This window comes from Neolamprologus brichardi, chromosome 23 (assembly GCF_056152115.1).
Source record: "Neolamprologus brichardi isolate AB-2024 chromosome 23, ASM5615211v1, whole genome shotgun sequence".
Lineage (NCBI taxonomy): Eukaryota > Metazoa > Chordata > Actinopteri > Cichliformes > Cichlidae > Neolamprologus > Neolamprologus brichardi.
In genome coordinates, this window is record NC_142125.1 from 17410592 (window position 1) to 17420330 (window position 9739).

Genomic DNA, 9739 nt, shown 5'->3' on the forward strand with positions numbered 1-9739 from the left:
AAGTTCTGTGCAAAAGTCTTGAGCCCACCTTCATTTCAATATATTTTTCCAGGAAAATGCAGCAATTTATTTAAAAATGCAGCAATTTATTTAAACACTTGCAAACTCGGTATGACAATGAGATTGAAGTCAGTATTTGAGATGTCCATGTTTCTTTAAATAGTTTTCTGGAATAGCAACTGAAGGTCCAGGTGCACCGCTCAAGTCCCCTTTCAGGTCTTTGCTGGATATTTTCCCATTTCTTGGATGTGAATTTCAGATACTGTTCTTATCTCCAGAGCATACCTCCACCTCTCCAGGCCCTCTTCCCTACTTTCACAGATCGCAACGTTGTCTGTGAACATCATAGTCCACAAAGACTTCTGCCTGATCTCATCTGTCAACCTTTCATCACCATCACCTTTCTGTTTGTTATCTAATACAATGGATGAAACAGATGACTCAAGAAAGTCGAGAAGCTGCAGATGGTAGAAAAGGACAATGATAGTTGACATGTAAGGGACTGATAACAGCAAGTATGTCATGGCCTGAAGCCAGTGGGGAAAACGGCGGTGCAGGGTCTAGCAATGTTTTGCCAGGGGGCCAGGTAGGGCATTAACAGGGAGAGGGGGGCACAAAGAAATACTTTTCTTTCTTATTTTGATTTAAAATGTCTAGTTTTTAATAAATAACTATCTGAATCTTACAACCAAAGTTTTTATCTGATGTAAAATGTAGAGATATCATACATATATACCAACAAGACAGTGTACATCACTGTCACAACTGTGTTTGTTTTCATTCAAAGGCTTTATTGCTTTTCCTATAATACCTGGTGGGCCGGTCTCTACTCAAAATGCCCGGGCTGATTTTTTGTCCCAGTCCAGCCCTGTCCAGAGGTCTTCTGAGAGTGGAGAAAGCACAAACGTCAGGAAACACATGAAACAACTATGAACAGACGAAACTGTGGAAGCCCTGACTGACAAAAGTTTGCAGACGATCTGGCGAGGTGTGAGTGTGAGCGCTGGTCTTAAGAAGCCGGCAACTCCAATTACACTCAGGTGCAGTCTGTCAGCATGATGTGGCAGCTCCGCCCAGGGGTGGAAACGCCGGCCCTGTGGGAAGGCCCAGCACTCACCCGGACCATGACAAAGTATTTAGAATACAATAACATCTCCTTTCAGACATAAAATCTGTTTAGGAAGTATCAATGCCCATTATTATATTCAAGGGGAGCACATACAGCTCCCCTTGACAGACACAAGGACATGAAAAGGAACCAAGGAAAACAGAGACGATAAATACACTGAGGGGTGATTAGTGAAGTGGAAACACAATGTAACACAGCAGGAACAAACTGGTCATATTGAAGTGGGGGAAGCAAAACTGAACACAACGCACATGAGACAAGGACTGAAAATTGGATGAGGACTTGCAAGCATGACACAAAGGGAAGAACATGGGAACAGGAGGCAGCGCACCCAGACATGTCTGTGATGAGAGAGAGCGACAGAGAGACACGGGAGAAGATGGAGCAAGAGAGAAGACACAGAGAGGTAAATAAACATGGAGACCAGACAGAAACTAAACAACCTCAAATAATCCTGAATCGCCGGATAAACAACATAATCAGAAACTCAAGAGCACAAGAAAACTAAATTTTAAAAAACAGCATCAAGTGCTCCTGTGTTACCACAAAAATAAACAGAAAAGACCTCCCCTTTCTCCTGAATAATACAGGAAAACCTAAAAATCTAGCAGCTCTAAGCTGAACCCAGGGGAACTCCATAACTAACTTTAGAGTGTCTCAAAAACAAATTAAGACCACTTTTAGATTGTCCCGCAAGAGTTCAGGTAGACCACCTTGTAAAATCTTTGATAATCTCAGTGATATAAGTAGAACTAGTGCATGAGCCAGAACTCAAACACAAGAACAAAAACACCAGTAACATCACTAGAAGAACAATTCCATCAAAACAGGAACCAGACCTCAAACACTTTGAAATAAAAGGTCAGTAAGATTCCAGACATGAACCAGCTGTTACAGCTACTGTCACATACCAGGCAACTTACAAGATCACAAATGCCTGACTCCAGAAACACAATAATAACACGAGTTTGTCACAGCAGGAAGGATACGATGTCCTGCTGACTCCATTTTAAAAGATTATCACGCTCCAAACATGCTGAGAGGAAACCGCAAACAGGTGGAGATCCCCCAACATGTTTGGTATTACTAGGTCATTTTTTCCACTTACCAGCTGACACAGAAATCAAGACTGTTATATATCAACCTTGTATCAGATATCATATGATGTAAGATTTAATTCATATTGCCTCTTCGAAGTGATTTTTGTTCTTTTTATACTTTTACTGCACTACACTTACTCCTTTAAGGTTTGCAGCTGGACACTCATATCTGGTCAGATTTTTGAACCCAGGTGACTCTTTCCTCTGAAGCAGCCATGAGTGATGTGTAAACCCTCTGCCCATCAGCTGTCAGTGTGTCATCTTCAGGCTGCTTATTGGACGCCAGACCGTTGCATAACTGCTGTGCTCGCAGGGATTTTCCTCTGCTGAATGAGAACCATACCGAGCAGAGCCAGGCTGCTGCAACAATTTAACTGTGCATTAAAATGTTGGTACAGCGGGCTCACGTGAGGCCTCACATGGCACAGAGGCCCCCAGGAAGCCAATTATATTTTAAAAGAGCTTTTTTGAACTAATTCTCAGAGCTATAAAGAGCTCTGTGTGCCATGCAGCTTGCTGTTGGCTGCAGGTTGATATATAACGTTGCAAAATAAGCTCAGGGACAGCATCCTCAAGCTTATATGTTTACTGCCCTCATGTCGTCTGATCTACCAGTTTACAAGCAAGAGTTGTATGGAGGCATCTTGTCAGAGCGACACAAACACTCCACGTAACTCCCCTGAGAGTCTAATTACAAGCATACAGACCAGAGCACAGCTGTTTTGGGCATGACTGAAAGCTCCACACAGAGCTCCTCCGCATCCAAAACCTTCGATTAAGATCATCCTGCAGGGAATTTCAGCCCGCTGAAAGCCACACCGAGCCTCGCTCACTGCTTAAACAATCATCTTTCTTTTTGGTTTTTTGGCGCTGCTTCATGTCTGTTTGAGTAATCAGGGTCCTGGACGGGGCCGGTTTGGAACAGACCCTGGTGGGAGATCCAGGGGCCAGCGCTGATTAAGTGATGTCTTTTGGACGAAGTGGTTGGTTCAGTTTCAGGCTTTTGTTTCAAACTCAAGAGGAAAATCACCATAAGAGCAGAGGGTGAAACATATACAGGAACAACTCAGCTATGACACATAACAAACACACAAATAACACACTGCACATTACTGAGGAAACGTAGTTAAAAATAAACTGCAATAGCCTCCTGCAATACTGCAAATCCCCCTGGGAGACCCCTGGAAACACAGGACAAGACAGCCCCCAAAGGGCACCCATTCAATACCCCCCCTACCACCACCAGGCAATTTGCCTCAGGTTCTTATCCCCAAACTTTGATTTAATGAGTCAAAGTTTCAGTTGAGATAACAACCTCAAATTAACTACAGATGGAAATTTATTTTTATTTATTTTCAGTGGCAAGAACAAACTTCCTTCAGATTCCTCTTGAGATGACACTGAGAAGTTAAAAGAAGCTAAAAAAAAAAACATATAAACCATAAAGAAATGGCCACAAAATCTTACATTGTGCTTGATTCATTTTCACTCGTTTTATTATGTTTTATTACTACTTGCACCCAGTTTAGCCTTCCAGAAGCCCATTTGAGGTCCCTGACACCACACAGTCAGGCATTTTAGCTTCAACGTGCTTCATGCTTATCTTACTTACCTTAGTTTTTCCACTGCCTACTGTTATCCCATTCTTAGTCCCCCACCCACTTACCCAGTCCCAAGCTTAGTTTACTTTAACAACACCCTACATTATTTTTTATTGCTCATGTTAGTTTCTACACTGAACTTACTCTAATCTTTAGTGTTTTTCCATTAGCATGTTGTCTAATTTATCCTGTAATATTGTTTTTAACTGTACCAGTGAGTGAGATTTGTAATGCTGACCGATTCTTGCTTCTGTTTCCCAGGAGAAGTTGTTTATAAGAGTTCAGGAGTCAAAGGCTGAGTGTTTCAAGAAATTTCTGTGTATTTTGTGTTGAACAAAGGCATTTTAAATACACAGCATTTGCCTGTAATGATTAGGGTCACGCTCACTGACTATCAAGGCTGCCAGGAACATTACATCAAGAATTTCTAAAGAATTCTGATAAAAAAAAATCAAACACCAGGCAGAAATCGGTCCAGGCACGACAACGACTCTGACGTCCCTCTGGATTCAAGTACAACTATTCCTGGACCCGGTATTTCCTGGATGGTGTAACTGAGTTTGATGGATACTGGTTCTGCAGTTCATGGACCAACATCTCCACAGATTCTTTCAACACATGGACTTCCTCCCAATCCATTTGTCCTCTAGTTTCCCTTCAAAACCTCCATGATAACAGCAACAGAAGTAAGCACAATTCCAAGGCACAATGATAATTCCAGATAATCTTAAGGTCAAATTGTTTATATTTGAGGTGAAAGTTGAGCAGAACGTTCATAATTTGGAGTAGACCTAGTGGCAAAAAGGCTTCTCAGTGGGTAAAATGGGTCACAGGATTTGGGATTGCGATGTTATCAAACATTTTTAGCTGATTGCTCCCACTGATCTGACTTCTCATGAACATAAATTTAAGCAGTATGTGAGCACATATTTGAAAATGGTTTTATTTTCCAACCTGTTGAAGTCTGTCTTTATTTCTGCGGCATAAAAACTCAAACTGAGCCAATGTGACATAAATCCTTTCATCTCTCTGTGGTATTCTGGCTTCACCTTCAGCCATGTGTGACATAACAGCTTCTTCTTCTTCTTCTTTATTTTGAGTGGCTCCATGTGTGCGTTGATGAGCTGATAAGTCTCCGTTTTCCTGCCGTCTTCCTCTGGTTTACATTTTCTGCCTGTTAGCGTCTGTCAGCTTTGTGGTACTGATCAATTTAAACCAAGTTCATCTGTTTGAGCACTGAAAATTATCTGAATGAATATTCACATCTACACTGCTGTCTTTCAGGTCTGCACTTCAAGACTGAGAATGGCTGTACATTATTTTACATTACATTCTTTTTCTTGCATGCTTACAATAAGATACTGTTGCTTGTTTACAGCTCTTGAAGGCCTGAAGGACATACAATAACATTCAAAATGTAAATTCATTTTAATGTTGTAGATGTCACCATCACCAAAGATGTCACCTTTTGCTTAAGACTAGTATAAAACAGAGAGTTGATCTTTGACTCACCAGCAGACAGCATATGAAATCAGTCTGCCTGCAGACAGAGGATCTCAAGGTTGATTTTATGCTTCATTCACACAAGAATACGCACAGATAATCATCTGAGCCTTTTCTGGCTCAGAAGACGCAAAATGTGTCATAACAATAATGTTCAAACTGCTCTTTCAGGTCTCTTAAAGCTACTACCAAAATTCATCAGATAATACAAATATAAATATAAAGAATAATAAAAACAATACAAAGCATTAGAAAATTTAATTTTAAATTAAAGTTAGTTAAAATACAGCTTCAAGGAGGATGACTCCTTTATTATTGGACTTTTAGGAGTGAATTAATTTGCATACTTGCATACTCGCAGTTTGTCTGAGTTAAATCAGATTTCCGTAACAGATGTAAGTGGTATATAATGGTTGACATTATATATATGATCTATTTTGCTATGATTTCTTATAGCCAATGTAATCATTCTGGTATTGTAAACTTGTAGGTTTCTGTTGATATCCTGACTTCTATTGACAAACCACATTTGAGCAGCACAGTCAGTGAAGAGGGCCAAACAGGGGCTGTATTAGCTGAAGGGCAGTCTTAAAACTGCCAGCTACCATCTGACAACAACTAACTTATTTTTCAGCTTTTTAAAATTAATTCATCTGGATCATAAACAATGACCACCTCACATGAGAAGTCTTCAAATGATTATTTGTTTTCTATCATGAAATCCACTGGCTGCACCAGAAGCCCCCACATATTGGCCACTGTACGTCAGCAGCTAGAGAGGGAGTTCCCAGATTGTGATTTGGTAAACTTTTAGTATCAATGTTTGTCGGAAAAATATGTCTGATAAAAATGCTTTGGGGAAAATCTTCAAGATTTGGTTTAAATCTTTGAGATTTAAGCCCTCAGTGTTGCTGGGAAATAACCAAAATACTATGATTTGTAGGATTTTTTTTATAATAATAGAAATAGTTTATTTTATGCATGCCAATCATAATGTTTATTTTTGATCAACCAACCACAACCCCAAGATGGAAGATCTTGTGTACTTCCCAATAACTGCATAAGATATTAAGCAGTGGAACTCCTCACCTGCAGGTGAGGTCTTAAGTCCCCAAGTCTCTTGCTGCAGCAGTATCCAGGGTTTCCCTGACTTAAACAGGCCTTGTCCTTCATCATCATCTCCCCCATCCTCCCATCATCCACCCATCAACCTCCCATCATCCTCCCATCATCCTCCACGCTCAGCCCAGCCTCATCTTATTTTCCTAAAACAAGGGAATCCCAGGCTGCAAAAAAAGAGGGATGAGAGGGTAGGAATTCCTCTGCATCGTAAGTCATCTGTCAGAAAAACTCAAGGGAGGAAGACATCAAAGGATAAGCAAGGAAACAAAGAGGGAAACATTTGGAGTCCAGATCAGAAAGTCTGGGGGAGTTCCAGAGGACAACAAAATTCAAAGATGGTCCAACTTCTGCTACAGCTTTCAACATGAACATTGGAGATTAAAGACAGAGCCAGTTCAACAGTTTATTGACTAAATAAAATGAATCCATAAAAACTTCAAGTCTCAAGTTAGACTTAAAGTTCTTAGATTTATGTATCAAGGCCTTATTAACACTGAATTGCATAACTCAGTTCCACAATTCTGCCTTTCACTTATCGCTTAATTTAATTTCAAGTCCCAAATCAGTTGAGTCAGAAGTTACCATGCCAAAGTTTCAAGTCTAGCAATTCAAGACCAGCAACTACACATCAAGTGCTAAGTATCAAATCAAGGCAGATAAAAAAACTAAATCTAGACAAGCTGGTCCTCTTTAAGCCTAAAGCCCTCCGATTCATGACTTGATTCAGAGTCAAAGCCATGTAAAACAATTTTGTACGTCAAAGGCAAAGTCAGATAAGATCTGTCAAAAAGGACTGCTAAAGTGTCAAGTCCCAAAGCAACTCAAATCCAAATTGTGTTTCGAATACATAAAGAGTGGAGTCAAGACTAACAAGTACAAAAGCTACTCTGTTGGTGGGTGTGTGCGTGTTTGTGCGGCCTTAAACCACTTAATTTTGCAACAGGATATATTATCATTCTAATAAAAACACTATTTGGAGTGAAGACGATTCAGGACAGGGACTGGTAACATTTAAAAGGAAGGAATATTAATTTGGAAACTCAGACTTTGGTCTTGATTCTGCAAAACGGACAAATGTCCGGAGGAACATTAATCACAGTATCCAAACATAGACCACCATTCAGGGCCAAACTGAAGCACTGAGAAAACAATTAACAGCTTGACCCCTGCTGACGAATACCTTCCCATATGGAAGGAGGCAACACAGAAACAGTGATGGTACATGGTGGATGTTTCCAAGGGAAAACAATGTTGAAAAGATGAATGACTCACAGAGGACAGACTAAGAAGACTGCCAGACAGGACAGCAGGTTGATCTGCAGGCAGGTGCAGGAGGGAAACATTCAGTACTTCAGTAGAGATGTGTGTGGAATATTCTCCTCCCAAAAGATTGCACTCTCAAAGGGAAACTTCTACAAATCCATATGCAGCAAGGTCAGACACAAGAAGTGCCCTGAAAACATTTGCACTGTGCCTCTTAAGTTAAGTAGTATTGACAGAACCTATAGAACACAGATTTGCACAGTGTTAGTGAATTTTGTCCTAAATGTGTGAGATAAATCATTATTATTAGCAACTGCAGAGAAGTGATGAGAAACTGAGTCAAACATTTGCAAAACTAAGTCAAATATGTGCAGACTGAAGGTCCAAAATTAGAGCTTGATAGTCTCTCATTGAGGTGGATTACATACATACAGGAAGCTCCACAGCAACCTTGCATTTCTCAGATGAAAACAGGAATTTCCAATCAGCATCTGCACCTATTTATACGGCTACCAATTGGAAAGCTAAAGCTGGAAAGTGAAAATGCCCACAACATATATATATATATATATATATATATATATATAAATTTTTAAATCCCCCATTCACCCCTGCGGGCGGTTTATCCTTCAAGCTCGGGTTCTCTACCAGAGGCCTGGGAGCTTGAGGGTCCTGCGCAGTATCTTAGCCGTTCCTAGGACTGCGCTCTTCTGGACAGAGATCTCCGATGTTGTTCCTGGGATCTGCTGGAGCCACTTGTCTAGTTTGGGAGTCACCGCACCTAGTGCTCCGATTATCACTGGGACCACCGTCACCTTCACCCTCCACATCTTCTCGAGCTCTTCTCTGAGCCCTTGGTATTTCTCGAGCTTCTCGTGTTCCTTTTTTCTGATGTTGCTGTCATTCGGAACCGCTACATCGATCACTACGGCCGTCTTCTTCTGTTTGTCTACCACCACTATGTCCGGTTGGTTAGCCACCACCATTTTGTCCGTCTGTATCTGGAAGTCCCACAGGATCTTAGCTCGGTCATTCTCCATCACCCTTGGGGGCGTCTCCCATTTTGACCTCGGGACTTCCAGGTTATGCTCGGCACAGATGTTCCTATACACTATGCCGGCCACTTGTTTATGGCGTTCCATGTATGCTCTGCCTGCTAGCATCTTGCACCCTGCTGTTATGTGCTGGATTGTCTCTGGAGCATCTTTACACAGCCTGAACCTGGGGTCTAGCCTGGTGTGATAGACCCCAGCCTCTATGGATCTTGTGCACAGTGCTTGTTCCTGTGCTGCCATGATTAGTGCCTCTGTGCTGTATTTCAGTCCAGCTTTGTCCAGTCACTGGTAGGATTTCTGGATGTCAGCCACCTCCGCTATCTGCTGATGGTACACACAGTGCAGTGGCCTGTCCTCCCATGATGGTTCCTCGCCTTCCTCCTCTTTCTTGGGTTTCTGCTGCCTGAGGTATTCACTGAGCACACTGTCAGTTGGGGCCATCTTTGTGATGTATTCATGGATGTCCGTTGTCTCATCCCCAGCGCAGCTTCAGCTTTGTCACTGATTCCTGGACATTGGTCTCCAGAATCTGCTGATACTGAGTGGAATCCATGTGTCCCTCAACTTTGACAAGATTCCCAGTCGCTGCATTGCCCACACAGCCCCACAGCTGGAAGATGGAACCACCACCATATTTTACTGTAGGTAGCAGGCGTTTTTTTGGAATGCTGTGTTCTTTTTCCTCCATGCATAACTCCCCTTGTTAGGCCCAAATAACTCAATTTTAGTTTCATCAGTCCACAGCACCTTATTCCAGAATGAAGCTGGCTTCTCCAAATGTGCTTTAGCATACCTCAAGCGGCTCTGTTTGTGCTGTGGGGGGAGAAAAGGCTTCCTCTGCATCACTCTCACATTCTCACATACAGCATCTCCTTGTGTAAAGTGCGTCGAATGGTTGAACAATGCACAGTGACTCCATTTGCTGCAAGATGATGTTGTAGGTCTTTGGTGCTGGTCTGTGGGTTG

The 9739-nt window shown here is 41.7% G+C and overlaps 1 pseudogene; it reads right to left on the reverse strand.

The window, feature by feature from the left end:
* Positions 1-212: 212 nt before the first annotated feature.
* On the reverse strand, positions 213-9244 carry LOC148096037 (uncharacterized; annotated as a pseudogene).
* Between the last annotated feature and the right edge of the window lie 495 nt (positions 9245-9739).